Source organism: Dicentrarchus labrax, unplaced genomic scaffold, assembly GCF_905237075.1.
Source record: "Dicentrarchus labrax unplaced genomic scaffold, dlabrax2021, whole genome shotgun sequence".
In the NCBI taxonomy this organism is placed as follows: domain Eukaryota; kingdom Metazoa; phylum Chordata; class Actinopteri; family Moronidae; genus Dicentrarchus; species Dicentrarchus labrax.
The window spans coordinates 98,043-114,187 of NW_026136721.1; the positions used below are offsets into that span (position 1 = coordinate 98,043).

The 16,145-nt window shown below is 39.1% G+C and overlaps 1 protein-coding gene across 2 annotated transcripts in view; it reads right to left on the reverse strand.

The window, feature by feature from the left end:
* The window catches only part of LOC127355190 (uncharacterized), a 212,150-nt gene that overhangs the window by 97,151 nt on the left and 98,854 nt on the right, over window positions 1–16,145 (reverse strand). The window lies entirely within an intron of this gene.

Genomic DNA, 16,145 nt, shown 5'->3' on the forward strand with positions numbered 1-16,145 from the left:
TCCCTCTTTTTATACGTTGGTTATTCTGGGTGTCATACTTTCTGATTGGTAGATGAATCACTACTCTCATTGAACCTTATTTTGGGAAGAGGCAGTTTCTCTGTAAATAATTCTTTAAAGACCATTGTCTATATTTTGCTGCACTGTGTATTATCATAGAGTAAACACAAAAACAGATCACTTCCCAGGCTTGAGGTACTACTTGGAGTTTGATCCAAAAGGGAAAGGGTGCGCTTGCTTACAGTGTGTGCACCATTAATTATTGATGCAAACACAACCAACCCCACCATAAATATGAGCTAAAAATCAACATTGCAGTTAATTTCTTTTATTCCACTGTTTCTTTAGAAATGTACATTTCATTACTTTATTGTCTAATAAATTCAGTTTAACAGTAATTCATACACACACACACACACACACACACACACACACACACACACACACACACACACACACACACACACACAAAACAGTGTGTGGTGCAGAAGGAGTGGATTATTTATTAGAACTATAATGTGGAAATTAACTGCAATTATTTATCATTCCACTAGGTGGAGCTCCAACAGAGAGAAAAACAAAGAAAAATCCGTTTAAATTAGTGTCAGCATGTAGAGGCAGTTTGGGTTCAGAATGTGTGAATGAATGAAAGAATAAAATCCAGGTGGAGGTTCCAGGTGGAGGAGGTGGTTGAGTGTGGAGCAGAAGGAGTGGAGGAGTCTCAGTGTGTCTGCAGAGACTGTGTAGAAGGACAGAGCAGCAGCAGAGCAGTCCAGATACACTGATGATACTCTGTCACATCCAGAGGAACACACAGGGATGATGGTGGACTTGACATTGTGTCTGACAGTGGAGCTGATCTCAGAGCAGTTCAGACTGCAGCACTGAGAGTCATCTCCACTGGTTGTGATTCCTCTGTCAGTCACTGCTGGATGAAGCTCTCCTCTCCACTCTACCTCCCAGTAACATGGCCCAGTCAGAGCTGATGCTGCTGCTTCAACCTCTCTGGATCATCAGGACACAGCTGATCCTCCAACACAACCTCCTTCCTCACCACTCACACTCTGACTGAGATCACTTCCAGCTGATGAGAGAAGAAGACAGACAACAGGAGTCATAAATCAGTGTTTACAGAGACTCCCTCCATCAGCACATCCAGTATAAAGAGCAGCAGCGGAGCGGGTGTGTAGCGTAACCTGCTTCCTTTCAGCTCCTTGACTGGTTCAGTGAGAGTCAGAGAATAATATAAACATGAACACACTGAATAGCCAGGAGGACCATCTCTCACAGGTAGAAAAGTAGGTAAGTAGAAAAATGTATATTCATCGTAAAGTCATAGTCAGATAAACATTGTTTTCCATAGTTTTGCATGTTTGCAAGCTACAAGTACATAGACATCGATAACATAATGGAGAAGGGAGACTGGATGGACAGATGGAAAATAACAAAGCAAATGATAACTAGGCTAAACAATGTATGGATCCTTCTGGACCAAGTAATTATGAGGATAACAGTTTGATTTATAAATTGATTCACACAGTACAGTGTAATAAAGAGGAGGCACAGTTTTGCCCATAAGGGTAATAAAATACCCCCCTTGTTCTTCTATTTAAAGGCCAGCTGCTGGAAGCTGCAGAGACTAACTCGAGGATTTTTGTTGCACAGGGTTCCCTCAGCTTCACTCCACCAACAGGCACAACATGTTTTTAGTGCAAAGTGCAAAGTTTTTGATGGTTACATTTATTTAGCTTAGTTTAGCTTATATAGCTATTTGCTATGCATTTGCCATATTTCATGGTCTTAATTCACACTTGAGTATTCTAATGTATCAATCTTTGTCTTAAGTTTGAGAGATACTGGCTACAAGCTTGTAATGAAGTAAAACCAACAGTCAGGCTTTTAACACAAGGTTCATATGGGTGCCTTTAGGTCCTGGTCTGTAGAAAGATCATATGGTCACTAAATATAATGATGGTTCTTTGAAATAAGATCCAGTGGTTTGCAGGCTTCAGTCAGACTGATCTCAGAGCTGTGACAAAGACGAACTGATCAGTTGTTTAGTGTTGGAGTGAGAGAACAGGTTGAGATCAGATTGGATAAATGAGGACCACTGTCTCTGTACATCTTGTAATCCAGGAATCCAGCTTTATTTCCTGAACACATGTCTGTGTATGTCTGTCTGTCTGCCTGTCTGTCCGTCTAACCCTGAAGCCTGTCCCCAGTTTCCTCTCACAGATTCACTAAGAAAAGCACTGGACTCCAACCCTCTACTGACCTCACAGTCTCCAGAGTCTCCAGTCTACAGTGTGGACTCTCCACAAGGTCAGACAGCAGCTTCACTCCTGAATCCTGCAGCTTGTTGTAATTCAGGTCCAGCTCTCTCAGATGGGAGGGGTTGGACTTCAGAGCTGAGACCAGATAATCACAGCTGATCTTTGACAAACTGCAGAGACTCAATCTGAATTAAAGAATAAAAGATGTGAGTTTAGAAGACAATGTTCCTGCTTGAAATCATTCAGTGTTTAATAATCTGTTCAGAGCTGAAGAAGGTTTACAATGTACAAGTTTAGAAAATGTGAACAAAAGACATCTACAATATTTCTTTTAGGAATAGTGGAGTCATAAAATCAAATTATCTTCAGTTTAAACTATTCAGTCAGTATCAACATCATATAGCTTCATAACAATTTTATATACTTGTTACTGTCTGAGATTATTTATTTATAATGTATTTATTCATTAAGTGTGCCTAAATGCACATTAACTCACTGTTTAATTAATAATAATAATTATTTAATCTTTTTCTTCTTCCGTATATTTTTTCAGCGTGTTTGTAGTCGAGCAGCGTTGCTAGCACATACACAAAAAATACATCAAAATGCATGGCTTGATCGACAGTGGTGTGCTATACCTTTTGTTAGCGATTCGCCAAACCATTTCTATAGCTACAGTGAGTGACATCATCGTTAAAGTGTAGAGAAGCTGTAAAAATCTAATGATAACCTTTCTCTGAAACTTGCTCTCATTCCTATAGATTTACCTCTTCAGACATAACTTTTATATCAAAATGTAGGAAATGTTGTGCTGGTTCTACTCAGGTAACTCTGGGGAACAACATGTGTTCCAACCAACTCCTCCCTACGCTCTAATATTAATAGAAGAAATGAACAAAGCTGGCTGTGATTAGCTCAATTGAAAACTGTTTAATTTTCATATATGGTAACTCTAAATAATCCATATTTAATGTCATCCATTTCAGCCTTTTCTCTCAAGCACACACTTACGGACACACACAGACACACACAACACAGACACGCACACACGCGCACACACACACACACACACACACACACACACACACACACACGCACACACGCACACACACACACGCGCGCACACACACACACACACACACACACACACACACACACACACACACACACACACACACACACACACACACACACAGTTTAAAAGCCCAAAAAGTAACTGTACATTAACAAGAAGCAGGGGATGCACCTACATTTTCTACATAAAATCCCCTGAAAGTAAATGCATCTTAATTGATTCCTGTAACTATGTTAACACAAACTATGGATAGTTTTTCAAAATACATTCCCATTCCCTGTGTTGGTTAGTAGAATATAAGCCTTATGTCTGCACTTTACTGTCATCACAACTTTAATATCATATTAATCTCAGCACAGCAGGAAAAAATGGTGTCTGACCTCAGAGTCTCCAGTCTACAGCGTGGACTCTCCAGAAAACCACACAGCAGCTTCACTCCTGAATCATAAAGCTCATTTCCACTCAGGTCCAGCTTTCTCAGATGGGAGGGGTTGGACTTCAGAGCTGAGACCAGATAATCACAGCTGATCTCTGACAATCTGCATCCGCTCAATCTGAATAAAGAAACAATAAATTATGAAGATAAAAACCATTTATAATCCAATCAGATGTGTTCAGGTTTTAAATGTGGAGATCAACATTACTATGTCCTAATCAATGAGCTTTTCTCTAAAATGAGTAGAGTGACTTTGTCATTGTGTTATTGTGGATCATCATAATGTCAGCCTTCTACAGACATCATCCCAGTGTCAGCATTCATACACCGATTGATGTCAACACTGATCAATAACATGCTGCTGATCTCAGGTCTAGAATTAGAAGATCAATACTATATTGATACTTTAAACAGCTGCATTTGGAAATATGCTTTGATCTGTGTGTGTGTTTATTTCTGAAACACATTGAAATCAACAGAAACCAAAGGAATATTTCTACTTTAAAGTTGATCAATGTAAACAAATATTAGTTCAGAGGATCTTCTGTATCCAGATGTGACCATTTACCAACAATTATAAACCTTCATTTACTTTAACAACTAACAGTGGACATTTTCTACAGTTTCTTTAACAAACACAAGTCTTTGTGACTGCAGACTAAATTTAGTTCAACAAACATGAAAATATGGATGATCAACTCTGTCGACAGAGGAACACCAGGAAGGGAGAAAAACTAATCGCCTATCTGGAATTCATGAAAGAAGACCTTAATCAGGGTCGAAGGAAGAACTTGCTGTTGTTCAGTCTCTGTAAGGGCACTGAAGTCATCCAACCCCTTCTGGAGTTCATACAAGACATTCTATCACACTTTCCAGAGCTGAGCACCGACAGATTAGTGGTCCTAGAAAAAATTCACTGAACTATAGCACCATCAAAATCAAATCAGAACAGGGGGATTTCCATCGTGAACACATCTGAGGGGTACAGCCGCGAGGCTCCTTAACAACCTGCACTGTCCCAAGATACTGGTTTTCCCCCTTCTTTAATTTTTCTTTTAAATTTTAATTGAACTGAGATAGGACTCTATGGACCTGAATGGACATTTACAATAAGCAATACTTCTTTTATACTTTGTGGGTTGAGTATATAATGTTATAAGATGTAAGGTATGTAGTTGATGGATACCACTATAGTAGCCTATGGAATTAGCTAGGTTTGCATAGTTTAGCTGCTCCTCCATAGAGTGTATCAGCACAAGCCCTCCAGTTTTTTGTTCTGAGTAGGGGAGAGGGACGTCTATATATGTAAATGTATACGTTTTTCTTTTTTCTTTATGTCTGTAGTACACTCAACACATCAGTAATGCCTCTTACTCTTTTCCTTTCCATAACTCATAACTGGTACTATAATATATATGGAAAAAATGAATACTCAGAATGTCTTATATATCATTAGTATTCATACAGAAAATTTTCTTTACAATCCCCCTTACTGGCGATTCCAGGTGAGATAGCTGCAGGACCCAGACTTTTGTTAAATTTGTAGGAACTAAAACAGATAGCTGTTTTGAAAGAAAAAACTAGTGCCAGCATGACATTAGATTATATCACCCCTATAAAGAGAAAAAATATTAAAACATAGGAGACGAGCACCGTGGTACAACCACCAAACTGAAAATCTGAAAGGAAATGGCACTCTTCGAAATTATTAGAATTTCGCTCAATTTGGCAAGATAATCTTAAAACCTATAGAAAGGGTTTTAACCAACTATAGACCAATCTCTAACCTCCCCTTCCTCTCTAAGATTCTGGAGAAAGTATTCACCAAACAGTTGTGTGACTTTCTACATAGCAATAGTTTATTTGAGGATTTTCAGTCAGGATTTAGAGTTCATCATAGCACAGAGACAGCTCTGGTTGAAGTTAATAATGACCTTTGATTGCTTCAGACAATGAACTTGTCTCTGTACTTGTATTATTAGATCTTAGTGCTGCATTTGACACCATTGACCATGATATTCTTTTACAGAGACTTGAGCATCAAATTGGCATTAAAGGAACCGCACTAAGCTGGTTTAAGTCATATTTATCAGATCGTTCTCAGTTTGTACACGTTAACGATGAATCGTCCATAAATACTACAGTTAGTCATGGAGTTCCACAAGGTTCTGTACTTGGACGAATACTATTTACTTTATATATGCTCCCTTTAGGCAACATTATTAGGAATCACTCCATTAACTTTCTGTGTTATGCAGATGATACCCAGATATATCTCTCGATCAAGCCGATGAAATTAATCAATTATCTAAATTACAAACATTTCTTAAGGACATTATTATTATTATTATTATTATTATTATTATTACTACAGTTACTATTATTACAATAATCACTGCTCATTGTCCCCCACCGTTGTTGTCATCATCTTTTTCATGTTCATAATCATCAGTCACTACTATTGTAGTAGTTGTTGCTACTGTTGTTGCTGTGCACCTCTGTCTCTCTGTCTGTCTGTCTGTCTGTCTGTCTGTCTGTCTGTCTGTCTGTCTCTCTCTCTCTCTCTCTCTCTCTCTCTCTCTCTCTCTCTCTCTCTCTCTCTCCCTCTTTCTCTCTCTCTCTCTCACCCCAACTGGTCGTGGCAGACGACCACCCACCTAGAGCCGAGGGGTCTGTTCTACGTTTCTGCCCCTTAAAAGGAAGTTTTTCCTTGCCGCTGTCTCCAAGTCCCTGCACATGGTGGCAACTGTTGGGTGTCTAAATAATGTTATAAGGAGTTCGGTCTAGACCTGCTCTATTTGAAAAGTGTCCTGAGATAACTTCTGTTATGAATTGGCGCTATACAAATAAAATTTAATTGAATTGAATTGAAATTGAATGAGTGGGAACCATTCAAAGCATACATTAGAGGAGAACTCATCAGTTATAAAAGGCAAAAACAACAAAAAGAAAAGCTGGAAACTTTGGAAAAACAAATAAAATCTTTAGAGATAGATCTAAATGAAAGGGATGATCCAGCAACGCAAAAAATATTCTACTTTTGAGAAGTGAATATAATAAATTATCCACTGATAAAGCTGAAAAAAGTTTAATGTGGTTAAAGCAATCTTATTATGATCAAGAGAAAAGGGCTGGAAAAGTTTTGGCATGGAGAATTAAAAATATACAATCTTATAGAGCAATTAACAGTATACTACCTCACCGGGAAACCTAACAGTAGACCCATTGGAAAATAATAACAGTTTTAGAGAATTTTATGTAAATCTATACAGATCAGAATGCCCCCACACCTCAGAAGAATATGACACATTTCTTGATTCATTTTGTTTCATTTTCAGACACTGATAGAAGATGCAAAAAATAGTTTAAATAGTGATCTGACACTTAAGACATATCACAGGCTATCCAAAACATAAATAGTTGTAAGGGGGCCTGATGGGCCACTCTGGAGTTTGTTTTCACAGTTTCTCCCTGACTCTTCAAAGGTTAAAATCCTGTCGAAATCCAATATGCTCCTGGATAATTTGCTCAAAATTGGTGGTCATGTCACAAATGGTAAATGGTCAAATATTTAGTTTGAAACTTTAATGTAGTTCGAAGGACTTTAGTGCCCAGCTGAGATTATGTGACGTCTCAGGTGATAAGCTGATCAAAGGTCAGATGCAGGTGTGGTAGGGGATATAGACAGAAACCTGTTTCAGAGCTGCACCAACGTGACCTGAGCAATAATGACATCCCGTCAGAGTGAAGGAGTCATTCAGGATATTTATTAACTGAACAGGTTAACCTGAGATTTACCGATAAGCACTGGTTATAGAGCCAAACTATTACAACTAAATATACCTTTGAGGTTGACACAGAGTGAGCTGTCTCACCTTGATTTCTTTCTCACCATCCATTTATTAAAAAGCTGATTCAATTTACAAATGACAGAACTGAGATGTTTTCTTGGTTATCTTAATGGACGCACCATGCACCCACTGTGACTGACTGATGTAACTATTTAAACACTGAGTTTTATAATATGGATGTGGATGAGTCCCACCTGACCCATAACAGATCCACTGATCCATCAGATATGTGCATCTTTAGTTATCTTTGCTCTCAGTTCTTCTTTCATTCAGTCGTCTCAACTTAAAAAACAAACTTCGCTCTCATAGTTTGAGTGGCCAGTCATTATTCTAAACTTACTGGTTGATAAAAATCATAGAATTGTTTTAAATGTATCACCTTAGAGAACTTTCAGTCGGGGCCCTGGTGGCTCACCTGGTGGAGCTCGATTCCCGTGTGCCGGGGCTGGGTCCTTGCTGCAGCGACCATGGGTTCGACTCAGACCTGTGGCCCTTAGTTGAGTGTCACCCCCCCCCCCTCTCTCTCTCTATCTGTCTGTCTCCCCTTTCCTGTCAATCTTGTCCTGTCCAATGAAATAAAAAGAAAAGCTGTCAATCAGGACCTTCAGGATCCAGAACTGTAAAGCAGCTTATCCTTTCAGTCTGTGAAGCTAAGCTAACTTTAACACAACATTAAGTCAGATATCAGAACTTTTACACTTTCAGATGTAACTAAGAAGCAGTTTGTTTGTTTAAATGGCGTTATTATTTGAAGTTTGATTTTAAGTTTTCAGTTGAAACAACCTCAGGTTACTAAGAAGCTCTTTCAAAATAAGTAGGTGTGAACACCCAAATGTCCCAAGGAGGCTCTGTAAGTTCTCTTTAAATTAAATTAAACATCTTATTTGAATGGAACGCTTTGTTGGTGCAATGGCAGAACATTTTCTGACTCAAATGTAGCTTAATGATGTGCTGTGATGTTACTTTAGGACACTCTAAGAACAAAACTTACTGGGACTACTACAGATCATTTAATATACAGGATATGGACATAACTATTTACATAACACACTGACCATAGATAGTCCAGCCATGTAGGCCTACTCTGTTCACACCTAGTGTGGTTTTTCAAATGGTACAGCCCAAGCTAACAGCTAACTAAAGCGAATCAATCAAATATATTTATATTTATATAAATATATTTATTCTTTTTATGGGTCTTAAATTCGGTCATTAGCAACACAAACAGCTGCTGTGGAAACGCAGTCAAGTTCACTGAAAAGATGTTAGCTAGGATGCTAACCTCCCAGGCAGACTTTATGAAGGCTGAACGTTATAAAATACACATCCAAACTACATTCATATCCTCAGTGACTTATTCTGAAAGCCTGAACCTGCTGAAAATAAAGGCAGCTTCTGCTTACTGAATTTTTGAGAAGAATCAGAACTAATCAAATCTTACTTAACTTTATGTCGAGCAAATAAACTTATCAAAAGCAGTGGAGGAAGTATTCATATCATTTACTAAAGTATCACAAATATGCTGTTATAAATTAAAATCCTGCATTCAAAATGTTCCTTTTTTTAAAAAAAACTTTATTTAACTTTTCAAAAATACTTACAAGTTCTCTCAATGTAACATACATTGCATTTATACAATAAATGCATATACATTTATCGTCTCTCAATTACCAAAAAATAAAATCTCTATAAAATAAATAAATAAAAATTATAATAATAATAAAAAGAATTAAAAAAGATGGATAAGATTGATAAGATTAAAACAAAAAATAAATACAGCAAGGCAAAAACCAAAAACAAATAAATGCAAGACTACAGGCATCCTCTCTAATTGAGACTCCTCAACGTCCGACGCTCTGCACTGCACAGCAGCCTCTATCAGCACATGAATTCCTCCATATTCATCTGCCAGTAAACCCAAGGCATCGAAGTACTTGTTCAACTCATTTTTAAAACACATCAATGAGGGTGATCTACCTTTCCACAAGTGTGTATGTGATATTTGCCTAAAACTATAATTATATTTATTAGATCAGACATTTTTAGGGGACATTTTCAATGTATACCAAAACTTGATCGTTATTAAAGGGTGTGATGTTATCGGTTTTACTTTTTAACCAGTCATACATGGATTGCCAAAACTGGGTCACTACGGGACATGAATAAAAAAGGTGCTCGATAGTTTCACTATCTGATTGTCAGGAGCCACATGGCTCCACCTCGAAACTAAATCTTCTTATTAATGTGTCTGCTGGATAATAACCATTGATCATTTTGAATTAAATTGTAATTCTTTTGCTTTTGGGAGATTGGCCATTTCATATATTTAACATGCTCCTTTGAGATTTTTGAGTTGCTCTCGCTTGTTTTAATATTTATAGCTCTTGCAAACTTATTCCGTATGACTTTATTGCTGCATTTTTTATCTCCAATTTGGATTTGTCCAATTTGAATATCTGGTAAGATTATCCTTACTTCTGAATGTCAAAGTGTGTTTTGAATTTGCTGGATTAAGGGAGCTGGTATTGCATGACATATTTTACTGTATTCTCTATAAGAACACTGTATATAACATTTTTCTTTGAAGGAATCAAGTTTCATAATTGACCCATTCAAAATGTTCCTACAGTTAAAGTACAGAAGGAATGAAATGTTTCAAAGTAAAATAATTAATTATGCAGAATGAACCCTGTCAGTGTTATTCTGTTACTGGATCATTATTCTTGATCATGTAGAGATACCTTATACTGTTGCCGTTTTCTAACCTTTAAGCTCCTTCAGAGGAAATGTGAAGTTCTCTTTGGTGAAGGGAAAAAGCTTCTCTAGAAAGGTAATTACTGGATGTAAATATAGGCATAGCTGCAAGAAGATTAAGTTTGGTTTCATGAAAATACGAAGAACTATTATTTTATATCAATTGAGTTTATAAAAAATCTGCATTTAAAAAACATACACACACACACTTGTCAGTGTGAAAACCATCATTGACAATATGCATTCACTAGCCCTGAACCTAACCCTAATTTTCAAGTCTGAACCTTCAAGCAGTTATTTGAGGTAGAGAGGACCGGCCAAAAGTTCCTCACAACCTGAAGATGTCCTCACAGTGCAATTTTCAATGGTCCTCAGACCATAAAGTTTTTTTTAATTATTCATAACATCATAATTGTTATCAGTTAAATCAAACTGATCCACTGTCTCATTTCAACTTCAGCTTGTTGGAAAGGGTTGGATCCAATGTCCTCAAGTCCTCAATCAGGGAGGAACTGGCTTGTGTTCCTTTGTTTCTTACCATGTCAATCACAGTTCGAGCATTGTCAGCCCTGCTGCTGGTTCTGGCTGAATCCATTTCTTCTTGATTTATAATTTCCCGTTCTAGAAGTTTATCCAGCAGCTGGTTCAGAACAGGTTCAGTCACTGATCTGACAAACTCTGACCGAACTGATAACAAGCTGCTCTCTGATGAACCACTCTGAGAATTTTCTTCACGTAGGGCCGGATCTAAGGGACGAGCAGAACAAAGATTGTTATTTGTTTGCTTGTTTGTGTTGTTTTTATCATTTGTTTTCATTTGTTTGCTCGTAAACTCTGTAAAGCATTCTGGGTTACTTTGGGTATGAAATGTGCTATATAAATTAATCAGCCTTGCCTTCAGTAACACAGGCCTCTGACTGTGAGTTCAGACAGACAGCGTGAAAGTTTATGTGAAGCTGCAAACAGACACAAATTGTCCTTGTGCTAACTGATGCAGATAAAAGGTTTCAGCTCAAGTGAAAAAAAAACTGTCAACACTAAACACACTTTAAGATGTTATGGACTGAATTAAATGATCCCACAGCTGCTGGTGCTCTCTGTCTATGCAAACAGTTTCAGTTCTACTGGTGAAATGTCTGCCACTACCTGATTCAATGGGTGACATTTTCTTTTGTCAAGTTCAGAGCGTTCAAACGTCACATGCAAAAAGCTCAGGCACAACATTTCCTGAGTCCCTGTTTATGTATTACTGATGATTGTCTGCAGGAACAAACTGAAGACGCATTAATACATAATAAGTTTATGTATTCATCAGTATCAATGAGCTTAATGTTGCTTTCTTTCACATTGTGTCAAATGCCCACTGAAATTTTGGTCTGAAATGGTGTAATATTGGTTAAATTATCTAAGGCAGAGTATGGGAAAGGCACCGGACCAACAATAACTGCTGCTCTATTCTTATCTGCTGTACTATCAGGTGGAGTGATGCTGCAGGTGAATGAAGACTTTACCAATCAGATCAACGTCATGCTCCCAGACCTCCCTCTGTCTCTGGTCTCGGACCGTTAAAGTCACTTCTTTTGTGTTTGTAGGCAGGCGGATCTCAAACGTCGGGTGGTAATTTGGTCCAAACTCCAGGACAAAATGTGCTGTCTGAAACCAAAGTGTCAGTTTCTCTCTCTCTCTCTCTCTCTCTCTCTCTCTCTCTCTCTCTCTCTCTCTCTCTCTCTATTAAAGGTAGAACACAGCAGTTTAATAATTCATGACTTTTATCTAAAACACTCACCTTAGGCTGTATTTTGACGGCCTCAGGACAGTGAACAGTGTAACTTTCGCCTTTGAAAAGTTCACATGTGGAAGTGGCCATGATGTTTTGATAATTCCGCTGTTGTTTCCTGACCTTAAGAGGCATCAGAACATTTCAATTAGAGGCTTTATCCTCAGAAGAGCCCAACTGATCAATCAGCAGGTCAATCTCATTACAGATCTGCAGTGTGAAGCTTTACCTCGTCCAGACTGATGTTGCACGGCAGGAGAATCACGTTCAGTTTTTGTATTTCTGTCTCTGGGTTTGGTGGTCCGAGGAACAGCAGAACTTGGCCACTAACTGGTTTCATCCACAACCTCCTAATGTTCCAGATCAGGCCGAAGATAGAGAGGTGAGGCACTTCCACAATGACATGAGTGTCTGTAATCTGCAGCGGCTCCAGGATGCTCATTCCATCATCAGTGATGTGGACGACAGACAACAGACCATCAGGCAGAAGAGCTGTGAAAACACAGAGCAGTCAGACTTTTGTTTTACTGATAACAACCTCAGTGCAATATTAGTCCTAATTTTATTATATTCCCAAGACACGAGTTAAAAGTGTTTTATAGGATGTGATTTTGTGGGTCTGGGTCGACATCTATTGCATGTCTGTCCACCCTGGGGGAGAAATCCCTTCTCTATGGCTGTAAAGCCCCCTGAAAATTTTGTTTAGTGATTTTGGGCTATATAAATAAAAACTGACTTGACTTGTTCTACTTGGACACCTTCACCTTCAGTGACGACCCCAGTGTCACAAGTTGTTTTAGGACTTTAATCATCAGACACCCCCCCTTGGGCAACCCAGCCAGGGGTGTTGACTCCTGCTCCATGGATCACCCTTCTCAGCAGCCTCCAGAATGTTTTTGGTGGCTCTTCTGTACTCCCAGCCCCATTGAAAAAACATAAACCTGGGTCGTCACTATCAAAGTTTGCTCTCCACTAATCCACTGTCAGGCAGATGTGTACAAATGGAGGAAATGGAACACCATTTCTACTCTCCCCGGGAGTGGTCGTCACTCCAAGAGCAAGACATGGAATACTCACAAAGCACAATAATATCCTTACCATCCACATCCATTTCACAGTGTGGGAGGTGGAGCTGACAGAGAGCAGCATCTTCTGAACACTTGATATCGAACAGCAGCCCTGCAGGCGTCTTTCCAGCTGACTGGAGGAGGGGTTCATCCCATTGGACAGTCTTGTACAGCAGTTCTGCCTCCTGAGCCAAAACAAACACCATTCCAGTCAAAGTACACTGGAACAAACCTGGACCAGGACACCTGAACCTGTAGGACATAGAAGGGTTGATTGCTTCAAGCTTTCAGCCTGTTGGTCACATGATCTGTTGAGTTAAGACCAGCACCTAGTTTGGAACCATTTGAACTGAGCTTTCTGACCAAATATAAATTGGTTTAAGAACTGAAAAGTTGGTTTCCCGCTGTTTTTCATTGAGAACCAAAGTGGGCATGTCATATTCTATAGGTGGTTGTGAAGCGCTCTCTGTTGCTGATGGATCCTTGATTACAAAGGTTCCACTCAAAACTGGTTGAAACGCAGGCTGCTTCGCTGGACACCAGCAAGGTTCAAGTAATATCGAATGGTCCAAGATCCAGAACAAATTTGGTGGAAAAGGGGCCACAGACAACTGAACTTTTCCTACTCCCCCCTTTTCCAAGACCTCTGGGTCAAGAAGGAAACCCTGCAGCCCTCAAGGATGACACTTATGGCGCACAGAATCAGAAAAGGCAGAATCTGGCGACGATGGATCTGGTTGCACTGGGACAACGCTCTGGCTGGTGGGTGACGAAAATGAGATTTGACTGATGCCTGGTTTCCGAACTGCCCATTTCATGGCTAGACAGTACACTGAAATATGTTTGTCTTCACTTGAGGAGACAAACTGTCAACCCAGTAACTTGACTCATATTTGATCAGCACTGCCTATTTTGACAGTTTGATCTGAGTTTTCATGAGCCTGCTGAGGACTTAAGGACTCAGAAAACAGAACAAAGGAACTGACTTTGTGATACAGAATTAGATGTCCATTAAGTGATATTTATGTTGAGACATCTGGATTATTTTAGTAGCTAATGAAAATGTGAATACACTTTAGTCTAACAAGTAAATAAAAAAAAAATCAAAGCTTAGTTTTCTGTTGACAAGACCTTGAGTGACATGTCGAACATCAAAGTATTCTGCATTTTATGATCTGGTTACCTGTATGAACTCTTTCCAGACTCAGTCAGCAGTTCTGGTGTGAAGCTTAACTTGTCCTAAAATTGAAAAAGGCACAAACTTAGTTAATGAAACTGGACTGGAGAGTTAATTAGAACACATTGAGATGGGAGCAGAAACTGGCTACAGGTGACAGGATCCTCACTGCTTCACTTTCTACTCTACGTAAAGCCTGCAGGACTACGTTGGACAGCAGCTGGTAGTTTAATATTAGTAGAATTTAGAAGGTCAGAAATATTCAACCCTGGAGGGGGTAAAACTAAGGAACCAGAGTCTGATCACTGACAGATGAATAAAAATGTTAAAGTTAAAAACTGACATTTGTATTCAGAGCCTCTCCACACACAAGCTGCTGCTGCTTCAGTGTCTCTGGATCATCAGGACACAGCTGATCTTCTTCATCCACACTCTCCTCTCTGCTGTCCTCAGACACATCCAGGACTGTGCTTGATGTGGACGGATCTGGTGGGTGATTAGAACCATCGCATGGGGACAAGAAGACACACAGCAGATGTCAAACTCACTTTAGGACATCCTGGTGACCCAACATTCATAAAACCTGAAACAGCAACGTCTCCAGTTCAAGGCTGGACGAGGCCCTCTGTAGCATATCTTTCCCTTCATGTGTCCTGTTGTTATCTACTGACAAACCCAATAGAGTCCAAATGTAAATAATGTAATAATAAATAATAATGTGAACAGTTCAAGACCAAGCACAGTCATGTTTACAGGTCACCTTATTATGCTTTCCCTTACATTCTGTCTTATATATAATCTTACAACATCAGATGTTCACATTAAATGGACCAAAGTTTCAAATAATGAGGTAAACATATGTAAAAGGCAACAAAGACAACAATACATCCTCTTTCCCAACATGCAGAACAGAACAAAAGATCTGCAGTGGTTATTGGGATTAACCAGCAGCATGAAGCCCACAGCAGCCAATCTCCCAGTTATGCTTTAATACCAGTTTAAGTTTCTTTAACACATCCAGTGGGTGTTTACTCACATCCTTCATGTTTATGAGGTGTAGCCCTGTATTCTCTGTCGTCCACCCTGTAGGAATAAACACAAATACAACAGTTATCTCTCATGAAGAGAGTGAGGCTGTAATTACACACAGTGGAGCTTGGAGCTAAATGCTAACATCAGCATGTAAACATGCTCACAATGACAATGCTGACATACTGATGTGTACCAGGTGAATTGTAACCATTACCAATTAAGTTCACACAATACCACCCTCCTCACCTGAGCATCTGGAGGACATCAGAAGGAAGAGCAAATACTTTCTCCATGAAATATTTCATGAACATCACTGAATAAAGTAAAATAAAAATGTAAGATTGGTCTCTCATGAATCAGTGTTCACTAGCACTGGGTGCAGCCCTTCAGCAGGCTTCAGTCAGCCAATCAGAGGACACTGGCCTTTCAGGAAGGGCGGGACTTAAAGAGACGCCTCTTCAGACAGATGATGAACTGAGGGGCTGTATGAAGGGCCAGTATCAGATCATTAAAGATGTTTCTGAATAGTGAATCATACAAAGCTACAAAGCTAATTCATCCTGAGGGGAACTTGAATGTCTGAACAAAATGTCATCTTAATGCATCCAATAGACAGACAAACATTGCTAGCATGTGGTCGGTCGGGGTGTAAATGAAGTGATTGAATGATCACAGTAAGGTTCATTATTGAATTGTATTTCTT